The following is a 27,863-nucleotide window of genomic DNA, read 5'->3' on the forward strand; positions in this document are numbered from 1 at the left end:
AATTTTAACAATTTCATTGAGAATTTAAATATTTTATGGTTGTGAATTTTTGCTCAATGATTTTTATTATAATTTATTATGTTTTAGCATGGTTGCTGTTGGTCAAGGTTTTCTGAAAGTGATATTTAGAATGTGATTTTTTTGGCATTTTTATTTATTGCATTTTATGATTGTTAAAAGCCTTGAATATTTTAATGAAAAGATAGAGAAGAATTCCTTGATATAAGAAGTACATATATAGTACAAATAAATGTCCATTATCTGTCTGAATGATTTTTCTGAGTTTAGATTAGTGTACCAGTAATTCATAGTGTCTTGAAAAATTAATGTTCGACTTCCGGTTTGGGATCCATGGAGGTCTAACGCAGCTCTAAGTGCAGAGCTGACCGGGCTGCCGTTTCAGTGGCCGGCGGGGCAAATAAGCTCGCGGCCAACTGTTCTCAGGCGGAGAACAGGCATAGAACACTCAAGTACCTCAGGGCGCATTGATTTCGGGTGAGGGGGGGTCCTGCGCAATGGACTTTCTCCCGACCCTTGAGGTCCCACCCTAAGACAGGTCAGCTTAAATCTCTGCGGCAGTCCTGGAGCCAGTGCGGCTGGCATAAGACCTACATGCCCAAGCTTCAACAGGGGGAAAGAAGGTGAAGGAGATTCCGAGATTGAAACAGTGATTACAACCCAGAAAGACGTTTGAAAAGGTAAAGATCACTATCTCTTGAAACGGGATGGATTACTTAAAGCAATGAAGTATTAAAGTGGACTTTTAAACTGCAACAGATTGATTATAAGTAGGGGAAGACTCGGCAAGAAATAGATTAGAAAAAGGACTAAGCTAAACGAAGTTATTAAAGAAATTGAACTATTGTTTTGCATACCTGTGGCTGCAAGGAGATAGCAGACGGTGAGAAAGTTCCTACCATCGCGAGAGCTGCTCTGGGGAGTCGGGAAACAGGAAGTGCGTAACAGGGATAGAGCTGCTGGAGCGAGACGGCCCTTACCCGAAGACAGGAAGAAGGGAATCGCCATTTTTGAAAAGGGAAGGGTCCCGACTTCAGCAGAGGAGGAAGTAAGCCATATTGGATTACAAAAACTACAGAAAAACCATAGAGAAAAGACGCTCGACATCTTGGACTCTTTAAACGTTTTTTTAATCTTTATGAAACCGGGACATTCAAATTAAACTAAAAGGACACTAAGCCAAGTGCCACGGAGCTAAGGAAACGTGCAGATTTGTGGGAGCGAGGTAAGTCAAGCCCCACGATGTCGAAGAAAGAGTGGCAAACGGCTATAGAGAATTTGGACAAAAAAATTATGGAAATGTTAAAGGAACTGAAGAAGACAAAACAGGAGTTGGTGAAAGAGGTTAAAGAGGTTAAGGAGACAGTAAAAAATGAACTGGCAGAAGTTAAGAAGGGAATGGAAACAATACAGAATGATTTGCAAGCAGCACAACAAAAAGTTAATGTAGTGGAGAAGGTGGTAGAGAATCTCTCAGATACGCAACGAACGGAGATGAGGGTGATGAGGGGAAGAATGGCTGTTGCGGAGAGCAAGTATATGGAGAAGCAGCTGAGGTTTCGTGGCTTGCTGGAGGTAGAGGGAAAGACAGCCCAAGAACAAATTGTTGAGGTGTTAGCTGAATACCTGGGGAAGGAGGAGGAGGAAATTGTGGCTATCCTAGATGTGGTGTATCGCATAAACTCAAGATTTGCGACCCAGAGGAAGCTACCAAGAGATGTGATTGTGCAATTTACGACTAGAAATATAAGAGAAATGATTGTGAGTAAGCAATTTCAAGACCCATTGGAGGTTGATGGCAAGACGGTTATTATCATGAAGGAGTTACCCAGATCGGTGTTGCTTGACCGGAAAAAATACAAAGCCTTAGTCCAAATTTTGAAGGACATGAAAATAAGGTACAGATGGGAATTGCCGGAAGGATTGTCATTTGAGTTTGGAGGAGTGAAAAAGCGCATCAGATCTGAAACTGAAATGGAAAAGTTTTTGAGGGACAATGAAAAGGACTTACCAACAACAAGGCCATGAATATGGAGTGTAAAGTTTTACCGTGGAATGTAAATGGACTTAATTCACCCAATAAGAGAAAAAGTATTTCCCACTGGCTATTAAAACAAAAATGTGATATTGTGTGTTTACAAGAGACTCATATTAGAAAACAGGATGTAAAATATCTTAAATCGAGCAAACTGGGCAACGATTTTGTAGCGGCCTCAACAAAGAAAAAAACGGGAGTGGTATTATATTTGAAAGAGGAGCTACAGCCAAAGTTAGTGATCAGAGATGTGGAAGCCAGATTTTTAGCAGTGGAATGTACATGGAATTTAAAGAAAGTGTTGGTGATTGGAATTTATGCACCTAATGGTGCAAAAGAGAGCTTTTTTGAGGATTTGAAGAAGCAACTAGACGAACTTTCTTATGACCAGATAATTCTTGCAGGAGACTTCAATGGAGTCACAAATTTGGAGCAGGATAAAAAATCAGTAACTGCACAAAAGAAAAGAGGACTATTACCAAAGACTTTTTTTGCGTTAATGCAACAGGAAACTTTGGAAGATGTATGGAGAATACAGAATCTCAAAGGCAGACAATATACATTTTTCTCCGCAAGACACTCCACTTTATCACAAATCGACATGATCTGGGCCTCAAAGGACTTAGTGCTTTGGACTAAGGATGTGGAAATAATGCCTATGGTAGGCTCAGATCATAATCCAATTATGTGGAAGTTCAGGAAAAGAACTAAGAGGAAAGGATGGAGAATAAATGAGGACTTGTTACAAGAAGGAGAAAATTTGGAGATGTTGAGAAGGGAAACTAAGTTCTTCATACAGTACAACATGAATCGAGAAGTACCAACCAATAAGGTATGGGACACCTACAAAGCAGTAATTAGAGGCACACTAATGGACTTAAATGGAAGAACCAGAAAAAAAAGAGAGGAGAAGAGACAGGAGATTATGGAAAAAATAAAAGCCAAAGAAATACAATTAAAGAAAAGACCAGGGAAAAAGAAAATTTATTAGGATATTAAAATCCTTCAAGAGCAATTGACGGCAATGAACAACAAAGAACTGGAATGGAACCTTAAGAGAATGAATCAAAAGTCGTTTGAAGGTGCAAACAAACCTGGGAAATACCTGGCATGGCAATTGAAGAAGAGAAAGGAGAAGAAGACAATAAATAAAATATGTGAGGACAATAAAGTATATTTGGAACAGACTGCTATTAGTAGAGCTTTTTATAAATTTTATGCTAAACTGTACGATAAAAAAGAAGTGAATAAAGACTCAATAGCGACATATTTGGGGAAAATGAAGCTTCCAGCAATTTTGGAAGATTGGAGAGACAAATTGAATAGTGAAGTAACAGAGGAGGAGATAAGAAAGGCAATTCAGTCAACAAACTTGGGAAAGGCGCCAGGACCTGATGGACTTACAGCTAAATTTTATAAGGTAATGGTCAATGAACTGGTACCATTCCTAAAAGAAGTGATCAATGGTGTTTTGAGAGATCAAAGAATTCCAGACACTTGGAGTGAAGCTAATATATCATTGATCCCCAAAGAAGGACAAGACTTGACTAATGTTAAAAATTATAGACCAATTTCCTTACTTAATAATGACTATAAGATCTTTGCGAAGATCTTGGCAGAAAGAGTAAAGGGATGGTTATCCGAAGTTATTGGAGAAGAACAAGCTGGTTTTTTACCGAATAGACAAATCAGAGACAATCTAAGGACAGTTATAAATGCTATTGAATATTATGACAAGTGTGACAAAGAGGTTGGTTTCTTCTTTGTGGATGCTGAAAAAGCATTTGACAATTTGAACTGGGACTTTATGTTTGCCACTATGGAACAGCTGCAAATGGGAGAAAGATTCATAAGAGCAGTGAAAGAAATCTACAGAGACCAGAGTGCAGCAATTGTGGTGAATGACGAGTTGACCAAAAAACTGACTATTGGTAAAGGTACAAGACAAGGTTGCCCGTTGTCTCCACTGTTGTTCATTTTAGTTTTGGAAATTCTGATGATACAGATTCGAGAAGATAATGCGATCCGTGGAATAAAAACAAAAGACTTTTCCTATAAGGTCAGAGCATTTGCAGATGATATAATGCTAATTGTGGAAGATCCGATTGAGAATATGTCAAAGGTAATAGAAAAAATCAAAGAATTTGGAGATTTGGCAGGTTTTTATGTAAATAGAAAGAAGTCCAAGATACTATGTAAAAATATGACTAAACAAAAACAACAGTTATTAACAGAAATAACAGATTGTGAAGTAACAAGTAAGGTGAAATATTTGGGAATTGAACTGACTGCAAAAAATATAGACCTATTCAAGAATAACTATGAGAAATTGTGGACTCAAATAGAGAAAGATTTGATTAAATGGAATAGATTGAATTTGTCATGGTTGGGAAGAATTGCAGTAGTCAAGATGAATGTGTTGCCAAGAGTGATGTTTTTGTTACAGACAATACCAATCATTCGGGATTCTAAACAGTTTGAAAAATGGCAGAGGAAAATATCGGACTTTGTTTGGGCAGGCAGAAAGCCTCGGGTGAAAATGAAAGTATTACAGGACGCAAGAGAGAGAGGTGGAATGCAACTGCCCAATCTAAGACTTTACTATGATGCAATCTGCTTGGTGTGGTTGAAAGATTGGATGACTTTGAAAAATAGCAAATTACTGGCCTTAGAGGGATACAAAAAACTATTTGGATGGCATGCATATTTGTGGTATGAAAAAGTAAAAGCAGACTCTATGTTCTTGCACCATTACATTCGTAGAAGCCTCTTCACAATTTGGAAGAAGTATAGAAATTACCTACAGGAAGGAACTCCCTCTTGGGTGGTTCCTTACAAAGTAATAGACCCGAGAACTGTTGACAATGAACAACAATGTTTAACATACAAGGAAATAACACGAACAGACCTTTCTAAATTAAGAATAAAGACGCAAGAAGAGTTGTCTTCAAATTATGACTGGTTTCAATATAGACAGATTAGAGATCTTTACAACTCGGACTGTGCAAAGGGAGGGATAAGAATGGAGAACTCGGAATTAGAGGAAGTAATTTTACAAGAAAACAAAAAGGAAACCTCTAAGGTCTACAAGGTGTTGCTAAAATGGTACACTGTAGATGAGACAGTTAAAGTGCAAATGGTGAAGTGGGCTATAAACTTTAATAAAGAAATAACAATGGAGGCGTGGGAATACTTGTGGAAAAATACGTTGAAGATCACGACATGCACCAATATTAAAGAGAATGTCTATAAAATGATTTATCGTTGGTATTTGACACCAAAGAAAATTGTGCTAGGGAATTTGAATATGTCCAACAAATGCTGGAAATGTAAAAAGCATGAGGGATCTTTGTATCACATGTGGTGGACTTGTGAGGTAGCTAGGCAGTACTGGGGAGAAATAATAAGAGTAATAAGTGAAATTTTACAATTTCAAGTTAATAAGAACCCAGAACTCCTGCTACTGAATTTGGGAATGGAGGATATTCCAGCACAATACAGGACATTGCTATTTTATATGACAGCAGCGGCCAGACTTTTGTACATGCAGAAGTGGAAAGTACAAGAAGTGCCAACTATTGAGGATTGGATTTACAAATTGCTGTACATGGCGGAGATGGACAAAATGACAAGAAAATTGAGAGACCTTGATCCAGGACAGTTTAACACGGATTGGGAGAAGCTGAAACAGTACTTGGTGAAAAAATGGGAGGTGGGAGGAGAACTGTGGCAGTTTGAAAATTACTGAAATACAACAAAAGAAGAGAGAAGTGACTATACCGGGGGGTGGAGAGTCAATTGAAAATTTCTAAGCAATTATTTTATTTGACTACTATATATAGTATTAAGTAATAGTGGTGTTATTATAAGATCTATAAGGATAGAAACTAATTAATTTCATTGCTGGCAGATAATGGTATCATGGAGAATTTATATAATTAAAATGAATGAATATAAGAAAGGGGGGGAATATACAGTAGCATACAAAATATGGGTCAAATTGATTGACCTATGCTGAATGTGTATATGGGTTAAAGTGACTGACTATCTTTGACAGAGTGGCATAATGGCTTTGTGTTAACTTTTCCTTTTGTTTCCATTGGTTTCAGTGGAAAAATACACTGTTTTTCTTCCAGTTCCTATGAAGTCCTCAGGTATTGCACCCTAACCCATAGAATCTTGCTCGTCAAACTTCAAATAGAAAGGAGAAAAGAAATTGTGGATAAACAAAACCCAGGCACATTTTCATCTGCAACTTCTTTTTCCATCCAGTATGACTAAAACTATCATTGAATAATGGTGGATATTATTGTGGGGGCCTGATATTGACCACTGAGCCAGGCAGAAAACTTGGATGATACATTGTGGATGATTACACAACTTTTCAGAGAGATGGGTCATAGTAGTCATTACCTTGAACCATAGTTTTTCCATTACCTTGACATCTGTTGGAAGTAAAATGAAAGATCTAATAAATTCCTGACTTATGCTGAAAATTTCATCTTCCAGAAAGTGGAGGAGGAAACAAAGGGATCTGCTACCTTGGAGCTGATTTTTACCAACAGGGAAGAAATAATTGATGAGCTGAAGGTAGTGGGAACCCTGGGTAGAAGCAACCATGTCATTTTCAAAAAATCTTGAGTAAAGGGAAAGCTGCATATAGTTAGACATACAGGTTGGACTTTAGAAAAGCTAATTTCAACAATCTCAAAGATATGCTGGGTATAATCCTATATTACTCAAGATGAGTGGGAGTTTCTTAAAAGTGACATACTGAAGGCAAAATCTCAAACTATTCCAATGAGAAAAATCGGAAGCATCTATAGAAGCAAGGTGGCTCCATAAACAGCTTTCTAATGAGAGGAGAATTTAAAGGGACACATTTAGAAAATGGAAGGGCAATTGTCTAAGGGTGAATATAAACAAAGAGCCAGTGCTTGTTGTGAGAGTATTAGAAAGCCTAACGCTTGGTATGAGCTTAGCCTAGGCCGATTCCAGATGACTAACCTTAAGGCGCTTCATGCCGCCCTCTTCCGGATCGCGACGGGGAAAATGCGAAATATCGCGTTTCCTTGCGCGAGTTTTGCGCGACGACACGCAAAACTCGCGCAAGGAAACGCGATATTTTGCATTTTCCCCATCACGATCCGGAAGAGGGCGGCATGAAGCGCCTTAAGATTAGTCATCTGGAATCGGCTCTCGTGAGACATGCTAAGCACATAAAAAAAAATTTGGGTTATATTCGGAGTAAGAAAAAGATCAAGAAAGTGGTAGGTTCACTGTAGGGGGAGGTCATTTTAACAGGTGATAGAGAGAGCAGAACTGCACTGCTCCTACTTCGCCTCAGAGTGGAACTACAAGTGACAAAAGGTACAGATTGGACACTTGTCAACTTCCCTCAAGTTTTGATGGGACATGTAGGCAGCTTGGTGGAATGTTGGACAAGTGACAGTTGAAAAGTCCATTGGACAGCAGTCAGAGAGCCAAGCTGCAAGACTAGGATGCCTACATTTCCCATCAAAACTTGAGGGAAGCTGACAAGTGTCCAACCTGTGCCTTTTGTCACTTGTAGTTCCGCTCTCAGTCTTCTTTTGCAAAGGAAACTGTGGGCAGCCTGAAAAAAAGAGAACACATGATAGGCCTAGGGGTAGTCCATAGCTTCTTTATAATGAAATCAAGTCAAATGAATTTCATCCTAGGATACAAAAGGAACTCGCTGATGTAATTTTGGAACCTAATATCTATCATCTTTGAGAATTCTTTGAGAACAGGTGAGGTGCCAGAAGACTGGAGGTGGACAAATGTTTTTTCCATCTTCAAGAAGGGGGAAAAGAGGATCCAGGTAACTCCTGATCTGTCAACTTGTCATCCATACCTGGTAATTTGGAACAAATCATCAAGCAATCAGCCCTTGTGTATTTAGAAGACTGTGACTACTAGGAGCCAGCATGGGTTTCTCAAGAACAAATCATGTCAAACTAATCTTAGCTCCTTTTTTGATAGAGTTACTACGTTTGTGGATTAGGGGAATGCTCTGGACATAGTTTATCTTGATTTCAGTGATGCTTTTGATAAGGTTCCACATGATATTCTTGTTGACAAGTTGGTAAAATGTGGTTTGGATCCTACTACTCTTAGATGGATTTGTAATTGGTTGGTAGATTGTACCCAAAGTGCTTGTAAATGGTTCCTCATTCTTTTGGAGAAGAGTGACAAGTGAAGTGCCTCAGGGAAATGTCCTGGGCCCTGTTTTTTTCAACATCTTTATAAATGACTTTGATGAAGGAATAGAGGGGATGCTCATTAAATTTGCAGATGATGCTAAATTGGGAGTGGTAGCAAATACAGTAGAAGACAGATTCAAGATTGAGGATGATCTTGACAGGATGGAAAACTGGGCTAAAACTAACAAAATGAATTTCAACAGAGATAAATATAAAGTTCTGCATTTAGGTAGAAAAAAATTGAATGCATAATTATAAGATGGTTTGAGAATTAACTTGGCAGTAGTAAACATTAACAAAATCTAGGGGTCTTAGAACATACACTGAACACGAGTCACTCAGCAGTGTGATTTGGTAACTAGAAAGGCAAATGCAATTTGGGACATGTGTCCCGTGAAGTGATGGTATCACTTTACTCTTCCCTGGTTAGATCTCATTTGGAACACTGTGTTCAATTTGGGGCATCACAGTTTAAGAAGTATTTTGAGAAGCCAGGACATGTCCAAAGGAAGACTACAAATGTGGTGAGGGGTCTGGAAACCAAGTCCTATGAGAAAGTTTTGAAGTAGTTGGGTATGTTTAGCCTGGACATGGGACAAGTGAGAGGTGATATGGTAGCCATCATCAAGGATCTGAAGGGCTGTCGCAGAGGATGACCATGAATTGTTTTCTGTGGCCCTAGAGGGTTGCATCAGAACCAATGCATTAAAATTAAACCAAAAGCATTTTCTGCTAAACAACAGGAGGAATATCTGACAGAACAATTCCTCAGTACAACAGGATTCCTTGGGAAGTGGTGGAAGTAACTGGAGTATCTGCTACTTACACAGAATCAAGAAAGTCCTCACAAGCCAACAATAGTGGAAACATTGTGAAAAGACATATCGGGAAAACCCTCATCTTTTGCAAGACATTTTTTACTCTGCTGATTGTAAATATTCTTTGTCAGTTTCATTATATCTTCTCTACCACCCTTCTTTGGGTCTGAACTTACCTTAACCTATCTAATCCAAACAGCCACGTACCAGAATAATGAGCAGTAACTAACATCATTCGTTTTCCTATTCATTTTCAAAACAATACGAATCAAATCAATGTTTAATTCCTTTTGTTTTTCCATGAGCTACTCAATCTGTTGCACTTCCATAAATTTGAAATGGCAAAACTGGAATAGTATCTTGTTTCCTTCCCCATCAGGAAGAGTGTGTCAGCTCTGTTTCATTTGGTGTCGATCAGCTTCTCAGTTTTGCTGATACAGATCCCTGATGAAGTGACCTTTCTCTGTTTGTTGTTACTGCGGTCCACAGTGACCATCGATCAGCTCTTTAAATTAGTTCACATAAGATTGTTGGGGCAATTATTCCAGACAAAGGCCTCAGTGATGGATCACCACCTGGGCTCACATGGAGCGGACCCCATCTGGCAAATGACAAAGCCTTATTTTATTTATTTGTAACTTAGATTAGGTCAGTCAAGGTCTCTCTGTATTGCGCTGCATCAGGATATGTGCTGCTCAAGCAAACGGTGCACTCTTTTTGACATTTTTATTGACATGAGGTTCAAAAAGACAACTGGCACCATTTAGCAGCTGGCTAGTTGCCATTCATTCCTGAAGTCATACACTTTCTGAACCTTCCTATTTCCTTCTATCCTCACAAAAATAGGCTAATCAGAAGAGCCTTTCATGTTGTCCACTGAAGTTCTTTTAATGCTAGTTATGATTAAATATTTGTAAGTAGTTGTGTCCAGGGCTTTTTTTCAGCTGGAACGTGGTGGAACGGAGTTCTGGCACCTCTTGAAAATGGTCACATGGCTGGTGGCCCCGCCCCCTGATCTCCAGACAGAGGGGAGTTTAGATTGCCCTCTGTGCTGCTGGCCAGTGGCGCAGAGGGCAATCTAAACTCCCCTCTGTCTGGAGATCAGGGGGCACGGCCACCAGCCATGTGACCATTTTTGCCAAGGGTGACTTAAATGTTAACCCCCCTTGTTCCAGCTGGCCCAAAGTGACGTCATTGTGAGTCTTGAGTTCCACCACCTCTTCCCACCCCCCACAAAAAGCCCTGGTTGTGTCCAAAATTATGTTCAACTAGCCAATGGAATAACTATAGCCTCACCATTGAAGGAATGGCATTGGATCCAATATCTTAATCTGAATGTCTGTCCTTGTACATTATGGAACAAGGCATTGACTGCAGGAGAAGTTGTTCCCTTAGCACTGTTTGCATTGCACAGGATGTTGCTTTAGTTGTTTGAGTACAAGCATTTGTTTGTTCTGCAGATGTCATGGTGGGGGGTAGCATTAACAGGCCAGCTTTCAGAGTCTGTGACAGTGGGTGGGGGATTTTCTTATCACCCTTCAAGGCCAACCTGGCAGACAAGTCAGTTGCTGCTTAGATCCACAGACAAAAAACCCAGTAATAATGATTGATTTAATTAATTGTCTAGTTCCCCTTTAAAGTCAACTAAACTATTGCCTATTACTACATCCTGTGACAGCAAACCACTCTTACTCAGAGTTAAAAAGTACTCCTGTCCTGAATCTAAAATCTATGAACTTCATGGGGAGAGGAAGAAAAGGTGGTCTCTGTCCAGTTTCTCCACCCTATGCATAAATGTGCCCTGATCTGAGTAACTCAGGCAAGATCCCAGAAACTAAGCAGGATAGTCCTTAGTTAATAATTGGATGGGAGACCTCCATGAAGACAAGAGTTGCAGAAGCAGTCAATGGCAAAACACCTCTGTTAGTTTCTTGCCTTGAAAATACCAGCAGGAAATGAACTATTCGGGATTAAAAGTTTCAAAGAGAAAAGTAGTGATAGTAGATCACAATTGATTTACACGTGGCTTGTGAGGAAGCACATTGTGCGAAACGGGATTTAATTTTCACGCTGGCAAACCCGTTGCCACCTCCAGACAGGAGTTTGGAAATCCTTACAACTCTCTGGTTGATCTTGTTTTACTGTCGTGCCTTATATTTGAGTTTTGAAGAAGAGAACATTAAAACCTTATTTATCACTGCATTGCTTCACATGGTCCTATTCATCGCCTTGTCTCATTCTGCTTGGGACCACCCCCTCTGGGATTTGTTTTTAAGTCAGCTATGACTTGATTACACTTTACAACACCTCCATGCATAATTATATAAACCTTTGTCGTGTCTAGTTTGGTCAGTGAGTGGGTGGGAGGATATAAGGAAGCATAGACAGGAGAGGATATGGGAGTTGCCAGAAGGAAGGAAAGAGGAAATAGTGTGAGGAAGTGATAGAGGGACAAGTGATGTGACCCCTCAAGTCCAAGTGGGTTCCCCACTGAGCAACTGAGCCTGGTCAATCCCAGCAGCAGCCATCACACAGATTTTTCCCATGGACCTGATACCAGGGGGAGGGAGGAAAAGAAGAAAAACTGAAGACGGAGGCAAATAAGGGACTTACCTGAGAATTTGTACCCTGGATGGTGGTTCAATGAGCTGGGCTGGCATAATACCATCATATCTACCTATGTAGAAATGGCATTCCTAGCCATTTTATTTTTAGTCCTTTTTCTTACAACTCCAGCATGGAACAACCTTTAGCATGCTGCCCAATGATTAAAAAAAAAATACAAATTCCATGCTTGTTGACATCCTCAAAGAACTCAGATGTAAGACTACTCTTTGCAGGAATAATGCTAACTTTTCTTCAGTAAACCTTGTATATGCTATATAATAGTTCTAATAACACTTAGAAACAACTTGACAGGAACAGACATTAAGGTAACTTATCTGTAATTTTCTGTCTTCCTCAAGCATTTGGCATTTTATTGGATCATTGGTGAGAAGACTGATTTTAGTGATAAGTTGAATATTGGTGGGTGTCATTAGAGAAAAAAAATAAAGGAATAAATTCATTCATGGAATCACCATGGATGGAAATACTAGGCCTAAATATAACTTAGTATTTGGGAATACACCAAGGGCAGTCACATCCAATTTATCCCCCGTGTTCTAAAACTGTATCTGTGTTCTCTTTTAGCACCAAGCACTCTAGAGTAGAGATGGGCACGAACCGTAAAAAACCCCGAACCATGTGGTTCGTGATTCATCAAATTTCACGAACCATGAACGTTCATGAACCTGCTCCTGGTTCACAAACCAGTACATTTGGTTTGTGAAAACGTCGCATCCAGGTCAGAAAACCGTAACTTCCGGGCCAGCAGAAGTTCACTTCCAGGTCAGCAGAAGGGCTGCAGGAAGTCCATCTGCTGTTGCCTAGGAAACTGACTGATTGGCACCAGGCTGTCTGCAGTGATGAACCAAAAAATGAACCAAATGAAGCAGCCTAAAGTTTGTGGCGGTTTGTTAGAAATGGAATCTGATGAACCGTAGTTTGCAAACCATGAACCGGCCTGGTTCGTGCTTAAATTTGGTTCATATTTTGGTTCGTGACCATCTCTACTCTAGAGCCACCATCTTGGCTTGGCATAGCACATCAAGGCATCTCCTGTCCCTCTCTGAATGTCTATTATATGTACAGTTTTGCTTGCAAACCTTTGGTTTCCTGAAAGGACTGTCATCTGCTTCTGTACTATTACTGCCATAATCTAAACTGTCTTTTACTCCTGCACTGGGGACCTAATTCCTCATTATCCAAGAAGTCAAGCTAAAAAGCATGGAATCAACTTGGCTGGGCCCTTTCTCACCTCTCACGTTTGGTCAGTGTAATGCTGTTCTTTTTGGTCTGCATCATGTCAAAATGGATTGGGATTGATGAGCAGTGATACTTTCATCACTGATGCTGTCATTGGTCACAGCATCAGACTTTAAAAAAAAAATGCCCACGCGCATTTGGCAATCAATACATTGCTGGAACGCTGGATCAATCTATTTCCTGGATTTCTCCCTCTCAACCCATCACACAGTGCATTGATCCTTTAAAAAAAAAAAAAAACAAGTGAGAGAGGAGTGGAAAGGAGGGAGTGGCTGAATATACAACAATGGCCAGTCACAGTGACGTGAAGGTGGAAGGCTAAAAGACGGAATAAAGAGTGTGGATGGGGAAACAGCCGACTGGAAAAAGGACTGGGGTAAGTTAAGGTAAGAGGGATTCTAGGAAAGCCACGGAAAAGCTGGATAGTAACCACAGTGGCAGTGAGTCAAGTGCAGATGTTCTTGAAAAAAATGCTGCAGTATAGGAACTGAACCAGCAAAACTGGTCAGTGCAAAAAGGGGTTCACGTTTTGATGACCTGTAATATTTACACTATCATTCCGCCCAGCTTTCCCCCAGCTTTACCAATGTAATTCTTATGCCCTTCTGGGGCCTCATTAGAAATGATGGCTTGGTTCCACAGCAGTATTTCTGCTAGTAGAAAGATTTTCACCCAGCAGAGGATGAGTGTCTCTCATCTCTCATTTCTTCTGCATTCCAAAACCCACCCACCCCCTTGCTCCTGAGGAAAAGAGGACACCAGAAACAGCATTTGGTGTTCCAAAAGGAAGAGGGAAGCCAAAAAGTTGTGCTCTGCAGGAAAAAAATCCTTCCATCTACTGAAATGTTCCAGTGGATCCAATTTGAGAGAGAGAGCAAGAGACCATTTTCTTTTCTCAGCAGCCTTGCTTTTGCAGAATGTTTACACCAAGGCCTGAGAAGAATTATATGACATGAAAAGGCAATATCTGTAAGATCTAGTACATATCATTCTGGTTTGTACTTTTATCACTTACTGCCTGCACTTTAGAAGATGAAGTAAAAGACACGGCTCAAGACCTTACTGTCTAAAGTTATGCCAGGAATAATGACAACAGGAGAAAGGAGAGGGAATGGAATGGAAATGATTACACATCAGTCTGCAAAGTAATGCAACTGCAAGTATACTTTTCTTGGCTATTAGGAAGTAAGTGAGGAAGGAAAAAGAATTTTTTTTACAAGTCATTGTGAAAGATGACTTGAAAAGAGGTCAGAATAATGAAAGATCTGTAAAATAGCATAGATGTTCCAGGAGGGATTCAAGACATAAGGGAAAGCAAGTTTTTAAAATGACAAAGTTTACTAAGGAAGCAAACCCCAATGTCATCCAGTGTATAGAAATATATACATATATATTTTAAATCACGGGTTCCTGCCCCACCTCTGCACTTTTCTTGTTCCTATTGTCATATGGATAGCCCAGGTGAGCCTGATCTCATGAGATCTCAGAAGCTAAGCAGAGTCAGTCTTGGTAAGTAATTGGATGGGAGGCCTCTAATGAAGACCAGGGTAGCAGAAGCAGCCAATGGCAAACCACCTCTATTTGTCTCTTGCCATGAAAACCCCACCAGGGGTCACCGTAAGTCAACTATGACTTGAGGATTTCATGTGCAAGGGGAATTATAGTAAGAGCTACTGTAAGGACAACTATGATAAAAATTGTAAACTTTGAACATTACAGTACAAGGGGATGGATCAGACAAGCTACAAAGACACTTCTATCTGTGTGGCTTTTCCCCATCATTCCCTTTCCCAGTAACTTCCTGTGGTGCCCCCCCCACACAAACACACCAAAAAAAAAGTGGTGTAGGGTATGAAGCCATAAACACAGTTCTGTGTGGCTTTGGAGGGGAAATCAGGCAAAATCATTTCTCCTCTCTTCCACCAGTGGAGAAACTCTTTATTGGCAGAAGAGTGGACAGGGTGAGTTTATCTGGTACCCCACAGCATTTTGTCTTGGAGGATATCTCAATTAGAGATGGGCACGATCTGCATTACAAACGAAAAAAAACACCACAATAATGGCGATCACGCGATCATGACCCTGCGGATCGTGATCATCCACGGCCAACAATCCACCAGTCGGGAGAGGCCTGGATTGGGGTGATCAGGCTCAGTTCGGGGATCCAGACACTCAGGCGCCAGCAATCTATTCCCCCGGCAATGGAGCCAGGGGAATGCCTGAGCTCTGTTTGCCCTCCTTCTGTTGCCCTGGAAACCCGAATGGAAGCCCAGCTTTCCTTGATCAGCAGGGCTTCCTTCCAACCACGGAACAGCCAGCGAGCGGCCAGACCCCCCGCCCCCTGAGGGGAGGTGACTTGTCGTTGCCTCCCTGTGCCCGCCAGACCCGGCGGCCGCTGCCACCACCCACCTTCCCACATAGCTGGGAATACCAGCATGCCCCGCTTTGGCCTCCACAATCCACAGCTCGGGAATGGGAGATGCTCAGTGTGGGTCGTTAATTCGGGATCGTTGCCAGTGCTGATCCACGATCAGCTGGATCATTAATTTTTTTTGGATCATGCCCATCTCTAATCTCAATCCTTGCATCACATTTTCAGTATTTTCAGGTGTTTGGGGAGAAGAAGGGGAAAATCTGCCTCAAAGAATGAGACTCTCAACCTAGAGCTATATAAAGTTCACAGAGTAAGAGACTGGGGGTAAATAAACTTATTATAGCTGTAAGGACTCCAAACTGGATTGCAGTAGACAATGAGTATTAGTCCCTAAGGAGCAATTTTCACTTTTCAGCTGCATGAAAGACTAAGAGGAATTAAGCAATACCATTTGAGGGAAAGGACCAAAATAATCAATACAGTGAGCCCAGCAAGCAGATATAAAAAATTACTGTACGTTTATAATGTTTCATTATTGAAATAAATAGACTAAACGGGGGAGCACCAAAGTCGGGGACAGAAAAGGGGACCGTTGCCAGGGAAGACCGCACCAGTCCTATTTTGTATCAAATTAAGACAGGAGGGAGGTAAAAAGGGAAAGGTCACCTCAGCGTGGCAAGAGACAAAGAAGAGCAATAGTAGTGTGGGTTGCTGCCAAAGATCTGTTTTAATCTTGTTTGTCAAGATAAATGAGAAAAGAAAAAGAAAATATGAAGTTGTTGTGAATCAGTGCTCAAAGTTTTCTTCAGTGGCATTCTGCAGCCCAAAGTTGGAACAGCTATACTAGATACTGGGGTTAAAAAGGAAGGAAGGAAGGAAGGAAGGAAGGAAGGAAGGAAGGAAGGAAGGAAGGAAGGAAGGAAGGAAGGAAGGAAGGAAGGAAGGAAGGAAGGAAGGAAGGAAGGAAGGAAGGAAGTGATTACTGGGATCAACCAGGTCACCGCTTTATTAAGGGAACCTGGCACAGCGCATGTGGAAAGAGTGGTGTGTGATCCCCAAGGAGATAAACTAGGATAGCCAACCATGGTATTCTCACAGAACACTGAGGTCACCCCTGAGCTATACCCAATCAATCACAGCCCTATTGTGAAAAGAGGCAAGTTTGAGGTAGGTTTTGCATACTATCTGTCTGTAACTCTGATGGATGTACCTAATTTTCACCATCACGCACAGCATTCCTACTTACGGGCTGTTCAGCCTTGTGAATGTCCTGTCCTCTCCCATCTCAGCTGCGATTGTTCCCAGTTCTCCATATATCTTTCTCCCCCTTCACATTCAAAATGATCTTTCTGTAAACAATTCCGATGAGACAACAGAACAAATAGACAAACAACTACAATCAACTACATCACAATTAAGACCATGCAGGAGGGGGGAAAATCATGGGAGACAAAAACATGGCAGCTCAACAGCCAACAACTTAGTGAACGATGAAAACTCACTGCCAGAGGATGTGGGGGTTTGAGGATGGGGCACAAGCATAGATGGCTTTAAAAGGGGGGATTGGACTAAAAGAGGATAGGTTTGTAAGGGGCCATTAGGCATTGTGACTAAAGGAAACCTCAAATTTAGGGGCAGAAAAACTCTGAATACAAGTGCTAGAAGGCCAAGAAAGGCATCTGCCTCTGTGCCTTGGTGTTGGCCCTCCACAGTAACAGGTTGGCAACTGTGTGAGACAGGATATTGCACTGAATGGACCACTGGTATGATCCAGCAAGAAGAGGCTTATAACAACAACAACAACAACAATAACATTCGATATATATATAACACTCTTCAGGACAACTTAACGCCCACTCAGAGCGGTTTACCCAGTGTGTTGTTATTATCTTCATGACAATCACCCTGTGAGGTGGATGGGCCTGAGAGAGCTCCAAGAAGCTGTAACTGACCCAAGGTCGCCCAGCTGGCTTCAAGAGGAGGAGTGGGGAATCCAACCCGACTCTCCAGATTAGAGCACTCTTAACCACTACACCACACTGGCTCCTTTGTATATCCTTAATGAGTGAGTAAAAATGGAATTTTACGTCCCCTAAATGTTGCATTGTAGATTGACAAGAGCAAAGTGGATAGGGCTGTTGAGAGGGCAGGACTAGAGAGACATAATTTTGGGAACCCTAATTAGCCTGGGATGCAGTGGCAAATCATGTCATTTGCTTTCATATGGTATTTGAGATGGCTGTGGGCGAAGGAGAGAAGGAGCAGCAAAAACAATTATCTGTGGGTCTCTGATGGGTTTCAGCAACCCTGGGTTGGAAACAAACATTTGCATGGTTTCCACTCATACCTCTCACCACAAAAGGCCGAAGGCTGAGGTTTGAGTCTTGCAAAACCACAGGTGATATAAGCTCAATGTTTGGTAACAACAAGGCAAGATTGTACTTGTCACTTCTTCCTCCCCTGTAATATTTCTGGGTCCACAGACAAAGACTGTAAGAATGAGGAATGACTTAGAATAATATGAAGAGGAACAAAACACTTTGTACAGCAGTCTCTGTTCTAGGATGAACTTTGGACATGGGATCTTATGCCAAGTCAGTGTTTCTGCAATGTTTCTGCAGCCAAAATACTGGTTGTTGCAAGTCCTTTCTTAATGAGTGCCACACACAAGGGCTGCTTCCACACACGTTGGATAATCCACTTTCAATACTCTTTAGTGAACATTTGAAACTGATTTCCCATATGTGGAACAAAAAATCCACTTCAAAAGAATTGCGAAAGTGCATTGAAAGTGCATTATTCAACGTGTGTATGTAAGTTCCCTTAGTGAATTTGACCCTTAGTGATCAGGAAAAGTCACAGAAGAATTCTCTTTAAAAATTGTGAGCATATTTTTAATATATTTACAGAAATAACATATATCTGCTATTCTCTATCTTGCTTTCTGCCGAATTGTTTTAGCCCTTTATTTTTCATTTAAGTTAGTTCAACCAGTAAGACAACTGGATAGATTGGTGTTAACATATGATCAATTAAAGCCCAGTTCAACTAACTAAAATATATTTTTACATTATAGTGACAAAATACCCCACTTCTTTCAAAATTAGGTTTGGGTTTGTGCTGGACCTGAACTCATACTATATAAAATAACACATTCCCCTGATCTTCTTCTTTTCCTGCAACCGTAAGGAAGAAAAGACATTTTTTCTCTCTCCGAAGACTTGCTTGAGAGATGACTATGCATTCTAATATAATCAATGACTCTCAAAAGAGGATACTAGGAGATCCACAGGACTCGATAAGAATTATTTATGTGCAGTTCTAAAGCATCTTGTTACACAAGTCCTACTTTAGGGAACGCTGGTGCAGCATTATCCAGTAACATTTTTATGCCAGAGGAATGGAAGTCATTTTGTAAAACTCTTGCTACAAACATCAGTCCCCAGCACTGCAATAAAAGCAATGTAGGTTGTCTGAATTTTTTCTGTTTTGAAGATTTTTTTTAGCAAAAGGAAAATATTTGGAAATAATGATATGAAAATGTAAGCAAAAATGGAATACTAATCCCCAGAAGGTTGGCGGGCATTTAAATAAAACATAGGGACATATCTGCAGCTCACGATCAATTGTGAGCAAGAACAATTGTCGTTGACATTTCTTTCAGTGAAATGGAGAGCCAGTTTGGTGTCATGTTTTTTTTTTATTTATTTTTTTTAAATTACTAACACTACAAAAAGGGAAAAATGGGAACAGAGGGAAAGGGAGAAAACAACATATAAAAACACACACACTACATCTACAGGTATTGCTTTCCCTTCATACTACAATTGTTTAACGTTAAAACTTTATAATATGCTATTAGATTGGTAGATCTTATAAAATACAAACTACTATCAGAATCAGGTCTTCTCCCCCCCGCCCCTGCGTCTCGGTCGCAGCTCTCTCTGAACAGCTACAGTAGCTGTGCTCGCTCCCTCCTCCCCCACCCTTCAGCTTCTAAGTCCTCTTCTTGTTGGAACTCTTGATGATTAGACACAAAGTCCCTTAGCTGTGCTTCCGATATTATCTTGTAGGCTTGGTCTTTATAACTAAACCAGATACCTTCCGGAAATAACCATTTGTATTTTATTTCACGCTTCCTCAGAAGAGCTGCAAACCTTTTATCATCTTTTCCGAGCTAAAAATGGAACGTCCTTCAATATCTTAACCTTGTTACCCAGAAAGTCCAAATCCACATTGTACGAATTATATAAGATGGTTTCCCGAGTCTAGTTTGGTGTCATGGTTAAGAGTGGTGGGACTCTAGTCTGGAGAACCGGGTTTGATTCCTCACTCTTCCACTTGAAGCCAGCTGGGTGACCTTGTGTTAATCACAGTTTCTTGGAGCTTTCTTAGCCCCACCCACCTCACAGGGTGTTTGTTGTGTGAGGATAATAATAGCACGCTTTCTAAACGACTCTGAGTGGGCATTAAGTTGTCCTGAAGGCCAGAATATAAATCAAATGTTGTTGTTGTTATTAATAATAATACACCATACATACAATCCCAACTTTAATGAAACTTAGGATCATCATATCTATGGAATCAGACAAAAATGAAGAGGTGGAAAAGATAGAAGTGAGGAAAAATTCAAAATAGGTTTAAAGTGAAATTGCACATCTCTTAATGAAATGTATTGTTGCCCTGAAATCTATAGTAACCTGCAGAAAGGAGAAGGGGCTTGAGAAGAAGTTCAGACCAGTGACAGTTGTAAGAACTGCTTTACAAATTACTAGATTCTGACAGGTAAAATGCACTTCTTTATAAGATGAAATACATAATTCACATTAAATCACAACTTGCCATAAGGCTGTCATGTCCAGAAATCCAGGGTATTTATTAATGATTCAAGCCAGAAAGAGATGGGCTGCCTCTACGTATTGCTAGATATTCCACTAGAATTGTGCAAGAGCAATCCTTCACCTCCTGTTCAGGTGACACATGGAAATCCAGCTCTGGATTACTGCAACAGCTGAATATCCAATTTTGCATATGTGCAGCCCTGGATAATGAGGCTGACAGCAACAGTACCATAAGCAGTTACACCCTTTTAAGTCCTTTGAAGTCAATGGGTTTAGCAGAGTGTAACTCTGCTGAGGATGGCAGTTAAAGATTTCTGCTACTCAAACAGTTCAGTTGACACCACAGGGGTTCTTGTGTCCTGGAAGAAGGTAACACCAGCTTTATGGCTTATACAGTATTGTGGAGTAACTCTGAAAAGTATTTCTTGGGGGAACAGGGCTTCTAAGAGGAATTTTGCAGGGCCATGATAGGTGACTGAGGAAGATGTCCATGACTAGACATGGGCATGAACCAAAAAAAATTACAGAACCAGAGGATCGTGGTTCGGTGCAGGCCACAATCCCGAAATCCCGAACAGCAATGAACATATCCTGTTCATGAACCTGGATCGTGGATCGTGGATCCCACAGCGGAGGGGCACACCACTGTTCCCAGTGATACAGGACCTGACCAGATCAAGCACTAATGTGAGCCCTCAGCCAAGGTGCCCACTGAGCTTGGCCCCAGAGCCAGGCAACATCCCTGGAACCAGAGGAGATAGATCCCTATCCACTAAAGCCAAGCACAATTGTACTCTCTCAGTCTCTCTCTCTCTCTCCAAGGGCTAGCAAGTAGCAAGCAAGAGCTCTGTCCCACTCCACTGCTAGCAGAAAGTGAAACCCAGCCTGGGAGACCACGGCTATTTATAAGCATGGGTCATATTCAGCAACACAGGAGGTCTGTGTTTGGCCGTCAGAGCTGCCTATCAGGGTTTGCAGGGATGAGATTGGAGTGCCCATGGCTACAGAACACCCCCTTCTCCCTCCCTCCCCTGGGTGTCTTCTCCCAACTGGTGACTGCTTTGCTGCTCCGTGGTTGGAAGGAAGCCCTGCTGATCAAGGAAAGCTGGGCTTCCATTCGGGTTTCCAGGGCGACAGAAGGAGGGCAAACAGAGCTCAGACATTCCCCTGGCTCCGTTGTCAGGGGAATAGATTGCTGGCGCCTGAGTGTCTGGATCCCCGAACCGAGCCCAAACGCCACAATCCAGGCCTCTCCCGACCGCTGGATCGTGGGCCGTGGATGATCACGATCTGCCGGGTCACGATCGCACAATCGCCATTTTCATGGGTTTTTTTACATTCGTAATGCAGATCGTGCCAATCTCTATCCACGACCAAGCAACACGCCAATTTGGAGGGGGGCTACATGTACTATTCTTGATTTTTGTTATGTACGTTGCATATTATTTAATAGGCAATGCAGGGTTTTTTAGAAGATGGGAAACACACCTAAAATATATTTCTCCCAAGCAGGCTTGATCCAGATTCTGCAGAGAAAGTTGCATCCTATGTAGGTTGTATATTATTTAATAGACTATTCAGCTCCCCCGGCAGCAGCGTAGCTGATTATGCTGGGAGCTGGCCTTTGCAACTCCGCCCAGAGAGAGAGACAGGCTCCCTTGCCGGGCATCCGGGGCTTTGGCTGGGGGTGGAGCCAAGAGCTGTTTGCAGGCAGCTCCGCTCTCCCCAGCCGCAGTTGCTTTGAGTGCTCGGAGGGGAAGGAGCATTTTTCCTGTCTTTCCTCCTGAGCGCTGAAGGGGAGCACTGGCTGCGTGGTGTCAGCAGCAGTGCTTTAGGAGTAGCGTGGAGGCCCTTCTCTTTGTGCTCCATGGCAGCGGCTTTGTTGCAGAGGTGGTATTGAAGGCAGAGGCCTTCTTAGAGGCATGGCTTTCTGTGTGGGCATGGGGAGGCCGGCTGCAGCTGCTGCGGCCACTTCTTTAAGCTGCCCGTGGTGTGCCTCAGTGGGGGAGGAAGTCTTTGACCTGCTTTAGGCTTGGTGTGGGTTAAGGGGCTTCTGCGGCAGTATGGCTTTTGGAGCTTGGAAGCCTGATGTTTAGGTATCTGTGGCAGCGGAGCTTTTGTACAGGCCCGGGCCCTCATCAGTGGTACCTTTGTTGGTGGGGCCAGGGGGCACCTTTGGCCTGGATGGGTGGGTGCCATAGGCCTGTAAGGGGACCCAGGCCTATTTGCAGGCAGAACATCGAACCCCCCCATTGTTGAGTATCACCTTTAAGTGGGGTCAGGTCTTGGGGGGTTATAACAGGCATTGGAATGGGGGTGGCGCTGGGAGGCCTACTCTGGCTGGTTGGCTGTTATTCTGAATGGACATTTTGATGCTGTAAGGGCCAATTTGATGGTGGCCATTTTGTGTGGCAGTTGTAGGGCTTGGTGCTGGTGCCACCTAGTAGGGGTTCTGCAGGGAATTGTTGGCCTCCTAGGCAGCTTTTGGAGAACTGCATGTGGGGTGCTGCTGTAGCAAAGTGGTTAAGTGGTGTGGCTGTAGCCAGTTCCACTGCTATGTTTTGTGGGGAACATCACTTAGCTGAGGAGAAATTATGCCACCTAAGAAAGGAGGTGGCCCATCTAAGGGCACACAGCCTGCTAAGCAGCCTGCTCCTAAGATGCCCCCTCCAGCTCTTTCTTCCTCTGATGAGGAGGATGCTGGATCAAGTATGCAGGAGATTTTGAATCGTCTCACTGCACTGGGGGGCAGAGTTGGTTCGGCTTCCTCTGGGGCAGCTGCCAGGGTGTGTCGGCCCTCTAAGAAGGTTTCTAAAATGGCATTGTTCAGTGATATGTCTGCTTTGGCATCTGGAGAAGGCAGCAGTAGCCAAGTGCTAACCACTTCAGGTGAAGGAGCGTTGGAGGTGGAGCAGGAGTGGCCTGTGGACAATGGACAAGTGGCTATAGCATTCGGGCCAGCTTTAGCGGAGGGTAAGTCAACCCAGCCTCAGCAGACTTGCTCTTGGCCATGGGGCCCTTTGGGTCAGCCTGTTGCTTCTGGGTCCATCTCTTCCACTCCTTCATTTACAACTTCACAGTATGGATGGTCCCCTGCAGGTCAATCTGGTTGGCCAGGGTATTCAGGTGGGTCACTGAGTCAGCAGTAGGTACAGGTTGCCCCTACTCAAGCCAGGTGGAGTGGGGGAGATTGTCAGGCCCCACTCCAGCTGGCGGCAGGGTGGACATCTGGCTATGCACCTTTTGGCTACAGCCCTCAATGGGGGCCCCTCCTGTATGCATCCCCCGCTTACAGCATGGTTCCATATAGGACATTGCCATTTGGGGACACCACTTTGCCCCTGGGTGACCACTTCACACAGGCCACTAGGGATAAGATTATAAAAGGAGAATATATGGACATATTTACCCTTCTCTTCAGGGAGCTGGAGAAGAAAGATAAAGACGACCTGGATGAGCAGAACAAGGGGGAAATTAGGCATAGGCAGATTGACTGTACTTGGTCACATTGGTTGCCTGGATTTCTCATTTATGCCAGAGTATTGGCTAGGGCAAATCCTTGGATGCTCTCCCCCTCTTTCAATACATGAGCATCATCTACAGGGGATACACTGACTTTGAGGGGATGGCTTGACTGTGATCGGGTGAGGGGTGTAGCTAGAAGTGATTTGTTTAAAGTTAAGAACAAAACTGCCAGTGATCGGATCAGATGGGCTATAGACTTTACACCCAAGGAGTATGGAGGGTTATTCAGAAATATTGGCCTCTCCTTCATGATATTAAGGGTTGTGAATTGCTTCCATCTATAGAGTTTAGACGTACCAGAAATTTAAAGGATCTGATCGTTCATTCTGATTTTAAAAATATTCCTCAAGGGTCTACCTCCCCAAAAGGTCACTATAGATGCGGCCATTGCCGCCTATGCCCCCTGGCGAGATAAGATTAATATTCCTTCATACAGCAAACCCATTTATTTAAAATCCCTGACTACGTCAGTCTACTGGTGTAGTTTATGTAATCATCTGTAAATGCAACAAAATATATGTGGGAAGTACCATCAGGCATTTGAAAACTCGCCTACTAGAACACATGTCTTGGATACGATTGAAAGTGGCAGAGGCTCCCTTGGTTGAGCATTTTGACAGTTGTGGACATAGGGAAGACGACTTTAAATATTCAGTTCTCTTCTCTGACGCCAACATCCCTAAACAAGACTAGATCTTTCCTGCTTTTTGTGAAGGGTTCCATACAAATCTCTCTCCTCACGGTAGCAAAACCAAAGAGCACAGTTCCACGCCCTATACAGCGGCGGCTGTATCTAGAGAAGATACAGCCGCCGCAGTCCGGGTTTTGATATTCATGTAAGCTATTTGCTGTGTTATATGCCTCACAGCGGAAAGCCAAGCCCCGCCCCTGAAGAAGCCAAGGGGTGAAATCTGAGTCATTCAGCCGGCCCCAGATAGGGCGTGGAGCTGTGCTCTTCAGTTTTGCTACTGTGAGGAGAGAGATTTGTGGCTAAAGATTTGAAAGAAGACACAGGACGCATTTATTTTGGACTTTATTTTGGACTTTGTTCCTGGACCTTTATTTGGAATATAGGTCATCCGAAATAGACATTACCACAGTTCGCTGTTATAAAAGCCTGTATAGATTTCACCACAGTTTGTTGGTATAAGAGTCTGCTATGCACACTTCGTAGTGATGTGAATATATTTTTGTATACTGACTGTTCTCCCGTGAGATTTCTCTATTTTCATTAGCCCTTGGAGCATTGGCAAGGCATAGGACAGCAGATTCCTGGCATAGAAAGGCCCTTCCCTGTTTGATGCATTGTTCCCCAGCAAGCCTGTTGGCTACCGTGGGATGCCAAGTGATGATCCACCGCCAATAGCTGCTGGACAGCCCTTACCACAGCTTTGCCTTCAGCGGTGAGCTGCCAGTTCTTTGTTGCTCATTCTCTCTGATCCAGCCCAATGCCTCAAACCACCAAACCACCTAAAGTTGTGACTGGCTACCCCAGCTACCGCATAACTAAAGGGCGGGTAGGGAAGCATCCTGATCCTGCCATTGCTGGTTGGAAATGGTGCCAACCATGTGTCTTTCCCCAGAAGAGGGTCTCCAGATGGCTCCTCCTCTCCCATACCTGTCCTTCACCTCACCCCCCCCCCTCCACCTAGCCCTCGGAAGCAACACAGCCTGTGGTGAGTCTGTGAGCACCAGCAGTAACAAAATGTAACCAGTATGATATGGAAGAACATTCCCAACCTGCCTCCAGACAGATCCATCAGTTGTAAGCATGTAAGTGGATAATATTGAGTCTGGATTCATGCTTTCAATTTGATTAAAAGCATGACTTCAGTGCTACACAGAATACTTCAAATTTTATGTGGTGGCTGTGATGGAAGACACAAATCCCTTCAGGAAGCAGTAGGCAACAGCTGAAACACAAAGTTATAATAGGCTAACCCTGTTAACATTGTGTATTTGCTGTCTTGTTATTATAAACAGGTCTACTGCTGTGGTTGTGCCTAAAGTGTTATCTGATGGAAGTAGGAACCCTTGACAAAATAACCTTAAAGGCTGTGGAGGTCTCATTAAGGGAAGTTAATGCTTAGGAGACATTCTCCTGTTCTTGAACGAGAGTTTGGAGAAGATAAAATAGCAACTGTAGGTTGTCCCTGCAGTTGAAATAAAGGGCAGACACAAATGGTTGTTGGGGGTTTTCCGGGCTGTATTGCCGTGGTCTTGGCATTGTAGTTCCTGACGTTTCGCCAGCAGCTGTGGCTGGCATCTTCAGAGGTGTAGCACCAAAAGACAGAGATCTCTCAGTGTCACAGTGTGGAAAAGATGTAGGTCATTTGTATCTACTCAGGAGGGGTGGGGTTGAGCTGAGTCATTCTGTAAGAGTTTCCCAGGGTGTGGAATGCTAATGGCGGGAGGCTTCACTGAGTCATTCTGTAAGAGTTTCCCAGGGTGTGGAATGCTAATGGCGGGAGGCTTCACTGTATCCTGAGGAGGTTCTTTTGCATATGGATTGGTGCTTGATGTGCTAATCTTCTCTGCAGGGCTATTGTCGGGTGTGGAGTGTTTTGTTGGCCTGGTGTTTTTCAGAACTGGAGCCCATGCTCTGTTCATTCTTAAGGTTTCTTCTTTCCTGTTGAAGTTTTGCTTATGCTTGTGAATTTCAATGGCTTCCCTGTGCAGTCTGACAAAGTAGTTGGAAGTGTTGTCCAGTATTTTGGTGTCCTGGAATAAGATACTGTGCCCTGTTTGAGTTAGGCTATGTTCAGCCACTGCTGATTTTTCAGGCTGTCCAAGTCTGCAGTGTCTTTCATGTTCTTTTATTCTTGTCTGGATGCTACGCTTTGTGGTCCCGATGTAAACTTGTCCACAGCTGCAGGGTATACGGTATACTCCTGCAGAGGTGAGGGGGTCTCTGCTGTCTTTTGCTGATCGTAGCATCTGTTGTATTTTTCGGGTGGGTCTGAATACTGCTTGAAGGTTATGCTTTTTCATAAGCTTTCCCATCTGATCAGTAATTCCTTTGATATATGGCAAAAACACTTTTCCTGTAGGTGACTGTTTTTCCTTGGTTGTTTGATTCATCCTGGGTTTGATTGCTCTTCGGATTTCATTTCTGGAGTAGCCATTTGCCTGAAGTGCGTGGTTTAGATGATTAATTTCCTCATTGAGAAAGCGCGGCTCACATATCCGTCTTGCACGATCCACTAATGTTTTCATTATGCCTCTTTTCTGTCGGGGGTGGTGATTGGAGTTTTTGTGTAAGTACCGATCAGTGTGAGTTGGTTTCCTGTAGACCTTGTGACCTAACTGAGAGTTTGCTTTGCGGATGACCCAGGTATCCAGGAATGAGAGTTTTCCCTCACTTTCTTTCTCCATTGTGAATTGTATGTTCAGGTGGATGTTGTTGAGATGATTCAAAAACTCCATCAATTCTTCCTCCCCATGGCTCCAAATGATGAATGTATCATCCACAAACCGGAACCATACACTGGGTTTGTGGGGTGCTGATTCTAGAGCTGTTTTTTCAAAATGTTCCATGTAGAAGTTTGCTATAACTGGGCTGAGTGGGCTCCCCATGGCCACCCCATCCATCTGTTCATAGAATTCGTTGTCCCATTGGAAGTAACTGGTTGTCAGACAATGATGGAATAAGGCTGTTACGTCCTCTGGGAAAATCTGATTAATCAGTGCAATAGTGTCTTTTACTGGAACCTTGGTAAACAGGGATACAACATCAAAACTGACAAGTATGTCTTGTGGATTGAGTTTCAGAGAACTGATTTTGTTGATGAAATCTGCTGAATCTTTGATGTAAGACGAGGTTTTCCCGATGTGGTCCTGCAGGAGATCTGCCAGATGTCTAGCTAATTCATATGTCGGTGAACCAATGGCACTCACAATGGGTCGGAGTGGGACTGAATCTTTATGTATTTTGGGGAGTCCATATAGTCTAGGTGGCTGTGCTTCAGTCTTGCATAGTTTGCTGTGCGTGTCGGGATGTAGTGAGGAATTCTTGATCAGCGCATTTGTTAGCCTGGTGATTTTGCAAGTGGGATCTCGTTTTAGTTTTTTGTAGGTGGAGGGGTCCAGGAGTTCCTTAATCTTCTTTTTGTATTCCTCCGTTTTCATGATCACTGTAGCATTGCCTTTATCAGCTGGTAG

This window comes from Eublepharis macularius, chromosome 10 (assembly GCF_028583425.1).
Source record: "Eublepharis macularius isolate TG4126 chromosome 10, MPM_Emac_v1.0, whole genome shotgun sequence".
NCBI classification, from domain to species: domain Eukaryota; kingdom Metazoa; phylum Chordata; class Lepidosauria; order Squamata; family Eublepharidae; genus Eublepharis; species Eublepharis macularius.